Source organism: Talpa occidentalis, unplaced genomic scaffold, assembly GCF_014898055.3.
Source record: "Talpa occidentalis isolate TD23 unplaced genomic scaffold, MPIMG_talOcc4v2.1 talOcc4.8, whole genome shotgun sequence".
NCBI classification, from domain to species: domain Eukaryota; kingdom Metazoa; phylum Chordata; class Mammalia; order Eulipotyphla; family Talpidae; genus Talpa; species Talpa occidentalis.
In genome coordinates this window covers 63,866,642-63,881,852 of record NW_023605194.1, presented here as the reverse complement: position 1 = coordinate 63,881,852, position 15,211 = coordinate 63,866,642, and the positions used below count along the sequence as shown (strand labels likewise).

Genomic DNA, 15,211 nt, shown 5'->3' with positions numbered 1-15,211 from the left:
GGAGACACATGAAGGGAAAAAAAGAGACCGGGATTCAGGACACTAGTGACACCCAAGTGGGAATAAAGGGGTATCTCTTGGGAGAAAGTGTCCTAGTGTAACTGTTCTGGAAGAAAGCAGCCCCAACCACTTGCCTTGGTGGAAAAAGTGCCACTGGAAAATGACTGAATTGGGATTTTTTTTCTCAAGAACATGAGAAGAGGTGATAAAGAAAGGGACAGATTTCATCTTTGACAGGTATTTCTTGATAACTGTTAACATTGGTACCAATTTCTTTGCATGCCTCTTTCCTGAGCTTAACCGGGATTTTTTTTTTTTTTCTTTTCTATAAGCTCAGTTCTTAAAAGTGTAATATGGGACTTGATTTTAGAGACAAAGTATTTTTCACCTTTAACTTTTCTATTTCTCTAGGTTATAAGCACAGTAGACTAACTTGAAATTTAATCTCTTGTACCTTTATTGTCCATACACATTAAAATAGAAAAACCACACAACAACAAAAAACAAAACCCCAAGGTGGAAGGCATACAGGGGAAAAAGAGATTCAGTATGTATATAAGGCACATTCCTTCCAGAACTGGGGTAAAAAAAGAGCCCACTTGATGTCTGCATAACAAAAGAAAGCATAGTCTTCAGAAAATCAGATTTGATTATACACACTATGCCACAACCATATGGACTTTTTACAAGTTGGTGTATAGAGGTAACTGAGGTCTGGAAGGCTCAAGGGCACCTGACTTGAAAGACTCCTGAAGGGCAGGGACTAAGTGATCCGCCTACTCGGTAGCATACTTCCACAGACCACACCCAGCAGATGCAATACCTCTCTGCCAAGCCACACATTCTGCTGTGCACTGCCTGTCACTGACTAGTGGAGGGAGCAGACAAAAGACAGGCTGCAGAATCCTAATTGGACAGGGTGCTGGACAGGTCTACTGAAAAAAGGATCAGAGAAGCGTTCCAGACAAGGTAATAGCTGAGTTGAGTTCTGAAGGTGATAGTCAGATAAAGTGAGAGAACATTCCAGCAGAGGGAGATAAGGACACTGCAGAGTTCACAGGACCAAGTTCAATGAAGCAACTAAAAAGAGATGGGGGAAGGATGAAAATGGAGGTCAGAGTCTAGTGATGAAGTGTCCCGGTACCAAGCTAAGGATTAGTAGCTCTGAGCAACGGAAGATGTTTTTCAAGGGGTGAGGGTGGGGCTGACTATGAACAGATTAATATTTTGGAAAGACAGAGGCAGGAACAAATCTCCAAATTTAACAAAAAAGGAAAAGAACTATTGTTGTAGAGCAACCCCGATACAAAACAGGGTGCCTGACTGTGGGTCCTCACCCACGCGCTTAAAAGGACTTATCAATGCTCTACTGCAGGCACATGTGAAAGGTTAATAAAAGGTTTATTTACAAGGGAAGGGGAAATGAGGAAATGTACAGCTCTGGGAGAAAAGTGGGAGACAAAGTTTTAAATGAGTCCTACCCGATCCACCGACCAGGAATCCCAAAATGGCGCTCTCAGAGTTGGCCGCCAGCCAGGAGCGGTGAAGCCAGGAGGCGAGCGATCGCGAGCCAGAGAGCCCCAAGGCCCACGTATTTGGTTTTTATATCCAACCTGGCTGCCCAACTCCACCCTCAGGTCCCAGCCACCCTCCCTTTGGTGGTGATGGGATTTATCTTTCCCAATGTCTTGATGGCTTTAGTCTGGAGTGGGGGTGGAGTCCACAAAGCCTTATGGGATTAACTCAGGACATCATTTCCCCCTAACACTATGATGAAGATATGGGGAAAGATCAGGAAAAGCACTATTAACTTGTACACACTCTTTTCTAGTGGACAAATTTCCTTTATGTGGTTCCCAAATTATCCTTTGAAAATGGAGCGTGCAGAGGCTGAAAGCAGTTCAGTCCTCTGAATGTAGAAATGAGTAGTATGAAGTACTGACTGCACTGTTAACTTTAATTCAGGACACTGAAAAAGTATGTCTGATTTACTATAGATTTGTAAGCACAAGAAGTTTTACAGTAATTCTTAAATTGTACCTATTATCAGCAGACTACCATGAATTTTAAAGACTTCACAGACACAAAGATCATCTTTTATCTTCCTTTTGGGACAGACCAGTCACTGCTCCCCCCAGCATATCTGAAATACAATCTTTAAGCCTGATTTCTTGCTGGTCATGCTGTTTTACAGCAAAAGACTGAGGCCACAATGTGAAAAAATTGTTTGAGTTGACTGAGAATCCCCAAAGGGTTCTTTACCTCAGCAGCTAGTCTATTCAGTACTGACAATTCCAACCACCAGGAGGAATTTCCCTGCCTGAGTTTATTTTGTTGGCACAAGCACACTCACACAAAAATTTCCTGACATTTTATATCAAGTAGGAAAGGATGATCAGAAGGTGAATGTTTTTAATACCAAGCAAATTTCGGGACTTTTTCCATTACCTATGGGTTGTGACATAGGCCATGACAAAGCAAACTCATATTTACTTTTAAAAAACATTCTGCATCTTAATCTTCTTAGCAAGAAGTTCCAAGGACTTTTTCCTAAACTCCCTAACAACCCTACCACCACCAAAACAATGAATTCTAGGCTCTCTTTATTTCTAAATTATTTCTAATTATTTTATTTCACCAAATATAACCAAGCTTGTATTGGGCATTTGCCATATATCACCATCAATTCATAAAAGATGCTTAATTTTAACACCAAGGACTTTTTTCCCCACAAAGGGGAGTCCTTTAATTGAATAAATTTAGTTTCATGAAAAAATTCCCCTTTTGTTTTCCATTCCATTTCAGAGGCCTTGACCCAGTTTCTCCAATTTGTTCTCAATAACTTTATAATGTCCCCTTCTCCCTGTCTTTGAGGTCACAAAAATAACTTACAGAACCTGTAAGAAGACGCAGTTCATCTCCTGGCTGAAGAGGACTTTCTAGGTCTGGATCCATTAAATGTTAAAACTGGCAACTCAAACTCCTTTCCATCTCCTCCACCACCCTGCAATTTACAGACTGGAAATGAGGTCCAGAGAGGAAAACTGAATTACCCAAAGACATAAAGCCAGGAGAACATCTCCAACCCCCTGACACCTGTCACCAATCCTCTACTGAGCTAGACAGTTTACGTAACACTATGTACAAATTAGCCATGATTTAAATATGTTTCTGGTATTGCAAGACTTAAGTATTATTCTCACAGTAATTCTGTACTGAAGCAATATTATCAATCTCAGCCATCTGAAATACTAAATGCACTATGTCAGGTCAGTTAAAAAGTCAACCTCAGCTTCAGAGATACTCCTTTTTAAGATGACACACTGCAGATACCCGTCCTAAAAGCTCAAGTTTAAAATGGAAATTGTGATACAAAGTTCACCTTAACCACAACTGCTGCAATTACTCTTCACTCACTAGTATAATGTACTTGACACTCAGATATTGGACTGTTAGGAAGGCACGCAGCGAAAAAGCTTTTCAGTGGCACAATATTCACTTTCCTAACCTGCATATCAAGAAAACCTCCAGAGTATGTACAGGCAAGTAAGAATTCTTCAACTATCAAAAGCTGCTAAGTCTTTAAAGACTCTGGTGGGTGTATACTAAAAGTGGAAAAGGAAACATTGTAGAGAGGGAAAAGATTATTGGATTAGTCATTTTTTATACGAAAAAAGTTTACCCAGATCTATACTCTATACTGTTCCTTGCATCTATGTCCTACTGTATTGGTTTAGCTATTTTATAATCTTCATGCATTATGATGATGCCTGCTGAAGTCTACCAAGTCACGGTTCGAGTCCTCAAGATGTATTCTCCCGGCTGAAGCAAACGCTACCGGGTGGGCTCTGCAAATTTATTAGTGCTTGAGTCTGTTGTAAGCTCGGGAAACATTATCAATGGCTTGCAATGGTCTTCTTACAACACACATTTCCCCCTGTAACCAACATAGGACAGCAAATTGAATGGAATTTTTTCCTGAGTCCTCCGTTGCTCGCCAGAGGGCATCAACAAATTAAGGTTGGGCAGCCTTCGAAAGATCACAGGAATTCTTATTTGGTCAGGTAAAGTGGGTGAAACGACGTGGACAATGATTTCCTTTCCAGGGGAGCTCTTAACATAACCATTTAAAGTACACAATTGCCAGGTTGCGGGAAAGGCACGTTTTCCTCCGTTAAACCACTAGATTTTTCACATAGAACCTGAAGCAATTCACGGGGTGTCAAGAAAAAAAGGCACTGTGCCTGCTCTGGGCTGACCTCCCGACGGAGCGCAGCCGGGCAAGGGTGGGACCGCAGGCTCCGGCGGAAGCACAGCCCGCAGGAAGCCCGCGGTCGGGCGCCCGCAGACCCGCTCCCCGCGCCGCGTCCCTAAGGCCCCGGAGCAGCGCCGTCCCCGTCGGGGGCAAGAGACCTGAGGACCCTGGCGATGAAGCGGCGGCACTGGCCTCTCCTGCGGCAAGGTCACAGCCGGCCCCGCGGCTCTACGAGATACGCGGGCGGGGAACCCAGAAACCAAGCCGGCCTCCAGCACGCGCCAGACGGAGACCGAGGTGGGGGGCGCGGGCGCCGGCGGCGGGTTGACACTGGAGGGGACGGCGCAGGCGCAAGCGCAGGACGGGCTGGGGGCCCGAGAGGGGCAGGGCGCAGGCGCGGGCCCGCCGGGGTCTGCGGGGCCGCCTGGGCCTGGCCGCGCGGGCGGCGCTAAGATGGACTGGCCCGTCGGCCCACACTGAGGGGACCCGGCCCAGGCTCTTACCGCGCGGCGCCGCCTCGCTCGCTCGCTAGCTTCGCACTGGGGCCGGGTGGCGAGTTCACCCGGTGGCGCGGCCCGAATCCGTTGAATCCAACCTCAGCGCAGCAGCCAACCCCGCGTCGGCGTTCGCCTGGCCAGCCCTGCCTCCCTCGCGGCCCCCGCCCATTGCACGCCCAGCACGACCGCTGCAGACTGCGCAGGCGTCGCCCAGGCCCGGCCCACATCCCGCGCCGCGCCGGCGCCTGTCGCCCCGCCCACTCTGCCCCCCCCCCACCCCCTCGGCCTCTGTTTCTGGCTCTGCCTCTCACGAATGGCCGGGGGTGTCTGAGTGGGCAGCGCGCGCGCATCGGACCTCGAGCTCGCGACGCGGGCTGAGTATTGTGGAGGTTGAATGGGGACCGCGCAGCTCTCCGCAGTGTCTTTTTTTCTCCAGTATTGTGCTGGGCGCGACCAGGCGGTGACCTTAGAGCTCCCAAGTCCCAGAGATTTCCTAATTTCAAAGGTCCGTTCACGCATCCCCTGTTGACGATGTGCCAAGGGTAGTGCTAGGCGTGTGTTAGAGGGTGGTGAGAAAAACACAAGACCTGCCCTCCTGGTGCTCCCAGCGCAGCAGGGAACACAGGCAAATAAACAAGTGAGCCACCGAAAAAATGAAGCTAAGTAACTTTTATCAAGTTAAGGAAGTTCTACTGTTTTCCTTTGATAACTTGAGCTACATTAATAGATTTTATTTATTTATTTATTTTTTACATTATCTTTCCCAGGAAAAAAACCTACCCAGGTCTTCATGTATTGCTGGATTGTTATAGGGCAGACGAATTACAAACGTGGCAGCAGTCTTTCTGCCCACCTGTGCCTTTGCAGATGCTTCCTTTCACCAACTCTCCCTGGGTAAGGTGGCAGCCTTCCTGCCTGCAGGTGACTCCTCCTCACTGACCTCCCTCAGCCGGCCCAGCTCTCCTCAATGCTGCCCATCTGCAGCCATGCAGGTCTCTCTTAGCAAACCTGTCCCTTTGGGGGCAGCTCTTCCTGCCAGCTGGTGTCTATGCAAGTGTCTTTTACTTTTCTGTCCCTTTCCCTAATAAACTTGCTCTTTAAATATTAAAAAAAAAAAAATTACAAATGTATCAGGACAAACCCTTGAGGTGTTTAGGGCTGCTTAGCTAAGCTCCAGGCTCTCATTCTGGCTTAAACTAGTCAACCCAAAATTCACAGAGAAGGCTTTCGGTGATCTACCTTAAGATCATTACCATCCATTTATAATGGGGTGGTTGGCTGTCATTTACTGAACATGCGGTCCATGAAGAGGCATGATCTGCTCATGAAACTAAAGCTGTCCCTGCCAAACCAAGATTCTTGTCATTCCACCCTCACCCCTCCCTGTCCAAATAGCAGTAATAATCGTAAAAACCCTAACCCCTTTCAGGAAGATGAGGTATCAATGCTTTTGCAGCAATCCCTATGCCTGTTATTTGATTCAAGTAATTAAATAGTCTTTGACACTACCGTTCCACTTGGCCTGGTCAATTGGCTGCACGCACCAAGCAAAAAAATGGTGGAATCAGTAATGACTACTTGCTAATATTGCTTGTAAGTAGCTGTATGTCCCTAAGTGATATTGACCTATGCTTGTTGATATACCTGGCTTAATATTAACCTTATAGTAAATTCACAAGGAGTCAAGTAGATTTCCATTTTCTTCTGTATCTAGAAACCTATGTATAAGTTGGGATTTTTCGACTCTTTTTCATGTTGGCTGAACTCATCTATAAAATCATCAGGGTGTTGATGGTGTTTTTTCTTTAGTTTTGTTGCAAGATTTTTGAAAAAATAGGGTACAGATTTTAAACTAGTAGCTCTAGGTGTAAACAGAATTTCTGTTTCTTCTGTGTCTTTTTCACTGTTCTATTTTTGCAAGAAAGTGCCTTGATGCTTTCAAAATCTTTGGCCTAAAGTTGTTCATGAAATTCCCTGATGGCATTGCTTTCATTTTATTTGTATTTTTTGTTTCTGAATATATTTCTAATAAATTTACATTTTCAAAATCCAGAAAAGCACCATATCAACACCCTCTCTATTTCTGTAGTCTTTCTCAGATGCAGCTAAATGCATTCAATTTCTTAATATAATTCTAGAGAAACTATGAATGTAAGCAAATACCCAAAATTAACAGATACATTCTTTTACCTTTCTTTTTTTATAGAAATGATAGTGTACTATACATGTCAAGTTGTATGTTCTTTTTAGAATCAGAATATCCATGATGTTTTAATAGTTTGGAGATAATAATCTAGCCCTAGTATAGGACTAAGGTCTTGTTCCTCATAACCAGGCAGTCTAGGTTTGAATCCTGGCTCTATGACTGTCTGTCATTGCCTTTCAGTTTTGTCCTGCACAAAATGGTTTCCAGTATAGGTTGTTATGGGGATGAAGTGGGACAATGCATGAAGAGTGCTTAGCATGATGCCCAGCACTCAGCAAAGGCCTGGTAAGCGTGAGGGGGAATAATATTGCATCTGTTTAGACATTTACAGTTCATAAAGGACTTAACATCTTCCAGATTCTCATACCAGCCCTGCAAGAGCTGTATGAAGGGTAAAATAGAGGCCTAAAAAGGTTATTTCACTTACTCATGGCCACCAAGCTAGCAAATGGCAGAAACAGAACTGTCTAGACCATGTATCCACCATCACCCCACTGCTACTGACAAGTCCTGCATGCTGTTATAAGTATTTTTTTTTTTAAATTGAAAGACACAAAGTAAATTTACAACTAAGTGAAATATCAAAAAGTGAAGGGCAAGAAAAGAACTTGAGCCGTTACCCCACTTCCCTTCCCCTTTAACACTGCATTCTTCCCTCAGGTAACCACTAGACAGCTAACTCAGGATTGAGATAGACTGATTTTGAACTTTAAGCAAATGGAATCATACAGTGTTGGTTTCCTAAGGCTGCTGTAACAAATTCCCACAATCTCGGTGCCTTAAGACAATGGAAATGTGATGTCTCACAGTTCTGGAAGCTGAAGTTCCACATCAAGGTGTTGGCATCTCTGAGCTTCCTCTGAAGACTCTGGGAGAAAATCCATTCCTTGATTCGTCTCAATCCAATCTCTGCCTCGTTTGGCCCTACCAAATGGCCTTCTCCTCTGATTCTTGTAAGGACACTTGTGATGGCATTTAGGGCACAGTTGGATAGTCCAAAACAATCTCCTATCATAAGATCCTTAATTTATCACAACTGCAAAGACCCTTTTACAAATCAGTTACCATATATAGGCCCAAGGGTTAGGACCTAATGTCTTTGGAGGCCTACTGCAAGTGTATATTCTCTTCTGTGTGCCTTCTTTCAGTCAACATAAGGTCTGTGAGATTCATCTTTCTTGTTGTGTCTGCGCCATGCAAAATGAATATCATTTGAATGCTGGGTAGTATTCCATTGTATGGATTTACCAACTATGGTTTGTCCATTTTCCTGTTAATGAACATTTAGTTTCTCTAGTTGGGACATTTGTGGAAAGGAAATTGCACTAATCAAAAAATATTCCTGTTGTCTCCAATGGAAAGCTAAGCAGAGAATAATTAGAATAATAGAATAAGCTCTATTTTAGGTAATCTGATTCTGATTCTGTGGAAGGGCCAGACTTTTTATTGCCTTTTACAACTCTGTAAGTTGTAGAAAGTTATGGCAATGCAGTTAACGTAGAAAATTATGGCAATGCAAATAATTGTGTCTAGTGCCATCTGAATGGTTCTTATCTAAGGACAGCCCTCCCTACTGTGATAAAGTCAAGTTTGCCACTATTTGCAAGTTTACATCAGCATTTCTGATCTATAAATGTGTCTGAACTGTGAATTCTCCTTTGAACTGATAGTAACATCTTTCAAGTCCCTGTGTTTAATTAATGAGCTAAATAAATTTTCTGATGAATGTTGATTTATATTTAAGAGTCACAATTTTACTTTTTTAAAAAAAATTTGGGGGCCTCCCTGGTGGCGCAGGGATTAAAGACAGCTCTATCAAGCTATTGCCAACCACTGCAGCATGAGTTCGATCCCTGGACAGCCAAGGAGCTAATACACGTGGCACAGCAGACCTCTCCTGTCTCACCTGCTGCTCCCCTCAACAGTGTATTTCAGTATGTCTGCCTGTTCTGCTCCTCATTCTGGTGAATCCTCTCTCCCCCTGCACCTCTGGCTTACACCCCAGTTTTTGTATGGATAAATAAATGAATCTTAACACTTTAATTAATTAATTAATTAAAAATACTTTTATCTTTAGGAATAAAGTTTCTGTGAATATTCTTTTTTTTAAAGATTTATTTATTTATGCATACAAGAACTGGGGTACAGGCCAGAGATGCAGGGGGGTGAGAGGATTCACCAAAGACAGAGTGGGGAACAGAACAGGCAGACCAACTGAAACACACTGCTAAGGGGAGCAGGGTGAAACAGGAGAGATCCGCTGTGGCATGTGGGTTTCTCTCTGGCTAGCCGGGGATCAAACTCGTGCTGCAGAGGCTGAGGATTGCTTCAAAGTGCTTTGCTCAACCGCTTGTGCCACCAGGGAGGCCCTCTGTGAACATCGTTGTACACAGAAAAATACTTTCAATGAGCCAGAACTACTGAAATCTAAATTCTGTCTTTGAAATTCCAAAGCAAAGAAAAACATTTTTCACCAAGTGGGAAATTGCTGACACTTCCTGAGCAGCTACTGGGCTTGTAGAACCCTAATCTCTAAGAGCCTGTTCCGGCTGGAGTTGCAGTGTCACATGATCCTAGATCAGGTGAGATTCTGTCCCAGAGAATCAGCAGGATACGCAAAGGAGGTAGCCCTTGAGCAAGGTTTCCATCAGGGATGTTGGACAGTAGAAGAAAGGGTAAGAAGTAAAGGTGAACAGGACATACCTGGGGCAAAAACTGAAGCTGCAGACCAGAGCAGGGTGCATGACTGTGCATGTGGAGGTGATGGGGGCAGATCAGAGGGCCTCTTTAGAACTATAGAAGCTGGGTTCCATGGTGTCGACAAATGCCAGTCACTACAGCTTTGGCACAAGGATGTGACTTGGTGCACAATCTTTAGGAAGACTGACCTCATGGTATGCACAGGATGGAGAGGAAGATTCTAGTAGACATGGAGTTGTTCATGGTCCTGGGAGAGGTAGGAAGGAGTTTGGGAGATCTGGGATAGTGATGGAGTCAGGGGAAGGAGACAGACCTGTGAGTGAAACACACATTACTATTTTTATTAGCATGTTACTAAAGGTAACCTAAAGACCCCAAACTATTAAGGAGTACCCACACTAAAAGGAGTCCAGCTATCCACTCACACAAAGGCAAAGGAAGTTCCCCAAATTACCTATCCCCTTATGAGCAAATGCCTAGCTAAGCAGGCTTGGCCCAAAATGGGGCTGCTGAGGTCCATAAGCTTGCCACAAATCTAAGGTCCCCTCTAGTGGGTAACTACAAGAAAGGTAAGGCAGGACCCAGAAAGCTGGGTCAGAAGGAGAGACTCAAAATTCAAAATGTACCAGATAATCCAAGATGAAAACAAGATCATGTCTGCCATTGTCACTGCAAAGGATCAGGAGCAGCCTCCCCACATGTCTCTCATCCACGTGTCTCTTCCAAGTGTCTTTTCCAAGAATGTCTACAAGTTTACCTCCTTTGATGTCCCCTCCCCCTTTGTTTCACCTCCTTTTATATATTCACCTTACTTTTTCCCAGCTATCCTCACTCAGGAAGTCTGGTCCATGGCATACCGGAACTTATAATCCAAGGTGGCTGCTTGTAAGTGGAGGTGAGGAAAATGGCACCTCCCTTCACAGCTGTGTATCTATAACATCTGGACTTTGAATCATTCTGTGGCTGTGCCCCGGCACTGGCATCTGGGTGGTTCCATTGACTTCACTCATATGTTGTTCCCTATCTTTGCTTATTCACCTTGGACTCTAAGACTGGAAAGGCAGAAAGAACAAGAAATTGGCACATTGTAGGGGCAGAGAGGAAATTTCCCTCTACCCTTCTGGATTCTTCTTAGGTTGGCCAAGCAATAAAAGTAACATTAAACAGATTAGTAGGAAAAAAGAACAAGTTTAATGCGAATTATGGAGAATCTACATGGATGCAAATGCTAAAGTAAATGGGGCAAAATCAGGGTGTTCATCGTAAACTAAGGAATGGGATAGGGGCCTTGGGCTTCAAAGAGAGAGGATGGGACTTGTGTGATAAACAGAGGGATGTTACAGAGAAATGAGTGGGGTGGTGAGGGCCTCTATCCTACATGCATAGCTCAGATATTGAAGTCAGGTCTTTCAGAAATCACTATTGCAAATCAATTGGCAAGAAAGTAGGAGATAAACTCAAATCTACCTCCCCAATTAAAAAAGGAATTGAGGACCTCCCTGGTGGCACAGGGGGTTAAGTCTCAGCACTATGTACCTCTCAGCAGCCGCTGCAGCATGAGTTCAATCCCCGGCCAAGGAGCTACCCACATGGTGCAGGCGACTTCTCCTGTCTCACTTGCTGCTCCCCTCAGCAGTGTGTTTTAGTCAGTCTGCCTGTTGTGCTCCCCACTCTGTCTCTGGTGAATCTTCTCACACACCACCCCCCACCCCACACCTCTGGCCTACACCCCACTTCTTGTATGCATAAATAAATAAAATAAACCTTTTTTTTAAAAAAAAGAAAGGAGTTGAGGTTATATAGGTTTAGGGGGGCCTAGGGCCCAGAATAAATAAGTTAAATTTTATTTGTTCAAAAGCAGGATGGGGCAAAGAAATGTGGGTTTGGCTGAAGTTCACTGACTAGTCGCTGGGTACTTCATACATGAAGTATGAAGAGACTTTTCTTCAGATAACTAGAGCTTTGATTTTCTTTTGGGCCCATGCTTTGGAAAGCTCTCCCCGCCCTCTTCTGCTGTGGAACTCAGCTCAAGGTTGTTTGCTTCTGCTTGTTCAAACTGTGCCAGATAAGCTGCATATGTAAATACAAACCTCACAGAGAAAGTTAGACAGGGTTTCCCCCCACCACCTTTATTTTCTTAGGGTATGAGACCAATTTAACTATTTAGCCCAGTTTCAAGGTAACTCATATGACAAAGACCAGATGCTTTGTAATCAGATGCTTGCCTGCCATATAAGTAGTCTTCTCTGATAGGAAAGTAACTTTCTGTTACTGGGTAATACCTCTAATTTTTATTCTTCTAGGTAGTTAAGGAAGTAGGAAAAGTTTCTCTTGACACTGGAGGACTTTGACCTCAACTCAAAATAATCCACTGGCCACAGTCACATCTTACACAGGATTAATCTGGACATCTTGGAAGGCCTGTCCTTCAGCAGCTACTGACTGGGCATGAGAGGAGACCTGATGAGGTACCAACCCTGGGGAAGCAGGTGGTTGACTACCTGAGCACCCATTGGTCCAGACCCCACCTGGTCATGGCCACCCAGTGGCAGAGTTTGGGACAACTGATGACCTTCATCAATAGACTAAGAGCTCCCCTCTGCTAAGACCCTGCTGGACCTCCCCAGCTGGGTTACCTTGAGCTTAGTACCTTTGGGTTCCCGCTGACCCAGTCAGTGCACTGTGATACACAAGCAGTCACTGACATGGGCCCAACTGCTTTATCTGCACCACAGGCAGAGGAGTAAAACAGGCAAGGGCTAAAGGCCAAGTTTTAATCTGAAAACAACTGGTCCCCATAGTTATCAAGCCATCAGCTCTGAGTGCCAGGACAAGGAGCTTAGGATTCTTGACATGCCTCCATTGGAGCCAGGGAGCTCTGGGTCCTGGGAAATGTGCAACTGTCAGCTAAGCAGTGGTGTGTCTGCAAACAGAGATGAGCTGTCTGCCTTCCATAGCCTCACAGTTCATGAGAGAGGGACCCGCGTCCCTGGTTACTGTGACCTGAAGTTGAGAGTCTCCTCGGGATGTCCAGCTGGCCAGGAGTCTCCTCGGGATGTCCACAGGTAGCCCAGATGAGACACAGGAGGAGAACCAACTCAGAACATGGCATCCAGTGTTCCTCATGGCCTACTGCCATCATCATTCTTTCACAGGTAGGGGAACTGTGGCCAGCAAAAAGGGAGTGTGAGCCAGTTCTTCCCTCCTGCGGCTCTGTATATAAACCTCAAACCCTGGCTCTGGCAGCCACAAGCTGTGTGAGACCCCAAGTATGTTCCTTGACCTCCTAGTGCTGCCATTTCTTCCTGTGAACAATGGCAATACTCCCACATTGGTCAGGAGTTCTCAGGGACTAATTAGCATATCCCACATTATCCAGTGCCCCTGCACACCATGCTTCTCTTTACACATGGCAATCACATGACTAATAAACAGTAACAATGCATTTAGCTTCTATGATCTGGAGACTGTAAATGTCCAGAGAAGAGGGCCCTGTCTGGGGGAAGGGTTCTTATCATCTCTCAGCATCCAGTTCCCATCTACAGAAAGGGCTTGTCCACCTTCCTTACTGGACTCCACCCAGCACCGGGGACCTTGTGGTAACAACTACACATGGTGATTGCACAGGGACATCAAGGATGAGCCAGATTAGGGGCTTTAACACACATGCCTGAAGCATGCCTCAGGCTTTAATACACATTGGCCCCTGTCTGGCTCTTTCCAGTATCACAGTATCTGATGTAATCCTTATTGTGTAGGTGCAGAAAATGAGAGATAAATTCAAAACATAGAACCAAGCTTTGGGCCTCCCTGGTGGCACCAAGGGGTTAAGATGCAGCACTATGAAGCTATCCGTAGCACGAGTTAGCTATCTGCAGCACGAGTTAGCTATCTGCAGCACATAGCTATCTGCAGCACGAGTTCGATCCCAATCCAAGGAAGTGACCCACATGGCACAGCAGATCTTTCCTGTCTTGCCCCCTGCTCCCCTCAGCAGTGTATTTCAGTCAATTCACCTGTTCTATTCCCCACGCTGTCTCTGATGAATACTCTCACCCCCCACACCTCTGGCCTGTACCCCAGTTTTTGTATGCATAAATAAATAAATCTTTAAGCAAACAAAAAAAGAACCAAGCCTTGACCTGTAAATCCTGGGCTGTACCCCTAGTCAGTGTTATCCCTGCCCCCCTTGCAAAAGAGCCTCCTGGGAATTCTGTTCACATTCCAAACCTCCAAACATGCCCATATCTCCTCTTGGAGAATCATCTTCAGAACTAGTAGCCTTTTTCAGGAAAACTCTATTTGAGGGTAACTTATTGCAAGAAATTTTTAAGCAAATGGCTAAAATGAGAGACGAATAAAAGTACCTCATTGTTCTGTTTGAATACCAAGCACAACTATAATTAAATAGTGCTGCTTTTGCAGGAAAACATGAAGGTAGTTTAGAGAAATTCTAGAACCATCTGGAGGAAAGAAAAACCAGCTTGTATTGTAAAATGTAAATTACCCTGGGGTACTAATTCACAACCGGTCATCAGGCCATGCTTGTGACAGGGGGAAAGAGGGGACAATCAAACAGGACAGGTATTTATGTTGCAGCTATCAACTTAGCCATGTGGGGTGTTGGCTTCTAGCCCATCAGGCTGAGCTGGACATCAAGGAAATGGGCAGTGTGGGGTGACTGTGGGGCAGGCAGCCCTTCCCAGGGGCTTAGTGAAGGAGAATGGAGGCCTGTGGCCAGGGGCATGGAAGGGCTGAGGAAGGGCTGTTTCTCCCTTCTCTCCTGCTTTCTGGGAGCTGAGTGTGTTTATGGGCCAGAGGCGATGGGATTCTGAGCAAACGAGGGCCACGTCTGCTGAGGTGGACAAATGTCAAGACCGACAGGGCTGTTGACTTAAATCAATTGGGGCAAGCAAAAGTAAGTGAGTTTATTGAAGAATCAAGACTGAGGACTTGAGCCCAGGAAGAGACCCCACATATCTCTGGGAAACTGCCTGAATATACTGAAATTCTTAATGAGGATTACATACAGTTTGCACAGCAGTTACATGAAACATTTTAAGGATTTCTACAAAGAAAATTCAGGTAGGGGTTCAGTTAATGTATCTATCTGATGTTGTCTATGCATTAAGGAGAACAAAGAAAGTTGTTAAAATTTACCATATCTAATTAGAGCCTGTCATCTCAGAACTGAGGTTTTTAGTAACGCCACGAATCTTGGAGTCGACTTCTTTGAAGTGTTGACTTGTTTAGAGGCAGCAGCTTCCAAACTCTATTTTATTCACAGAGACAGCATTTTCTTCAGGCACAACCTTTTCACAGGACCAGGCCAACTGCATGCTGACTCAACTCTTGCTCCATATTTGGGACCAGGGACAGGGGTACACCCGCATAATCATTAGCTTTGGACAATAGGGAAGACAGGTGGGCTGGGGTCTCTCTGCTCTCTTGGGACCTTATGTGGGCAGGGCAGGTGGTGGGAGAGAGGCCAGAGCATTGACCAAAGCCCTCCCCTCTGCCCAGCAGCCAGCCTTTTCCCTCAGTTAGCACTTG

General features: G+C 45.0%; 1 protein-coding gene across 2 annotated transcripts in view; it reads right to left on the bottom strand.

Annotated features, from left to right (window-relative positions):
* Nucleotides 1-4,904, bottom strand: part of SPECC1L (sperm antigen with calponin homology and coiled-coil domains 1 like) — a 142,125-nt gene extending 137,221 nt beyond the window's left edge. For both annotated transcript variants that reach the window (XM_054690473.1, XM_037496848.2), the window contains exon 1: nucleotides 4,759-4,904. The gene's annotated coding sequence lies outside the window, so the exon portion shown is untranslated. The remainder of the gene's footprint in view (nucleotides 1-4,758) is intronic.
* Between the last annotated feature and the right edge of the window lie 10,307 nt (nucleotides 4,905-15,211).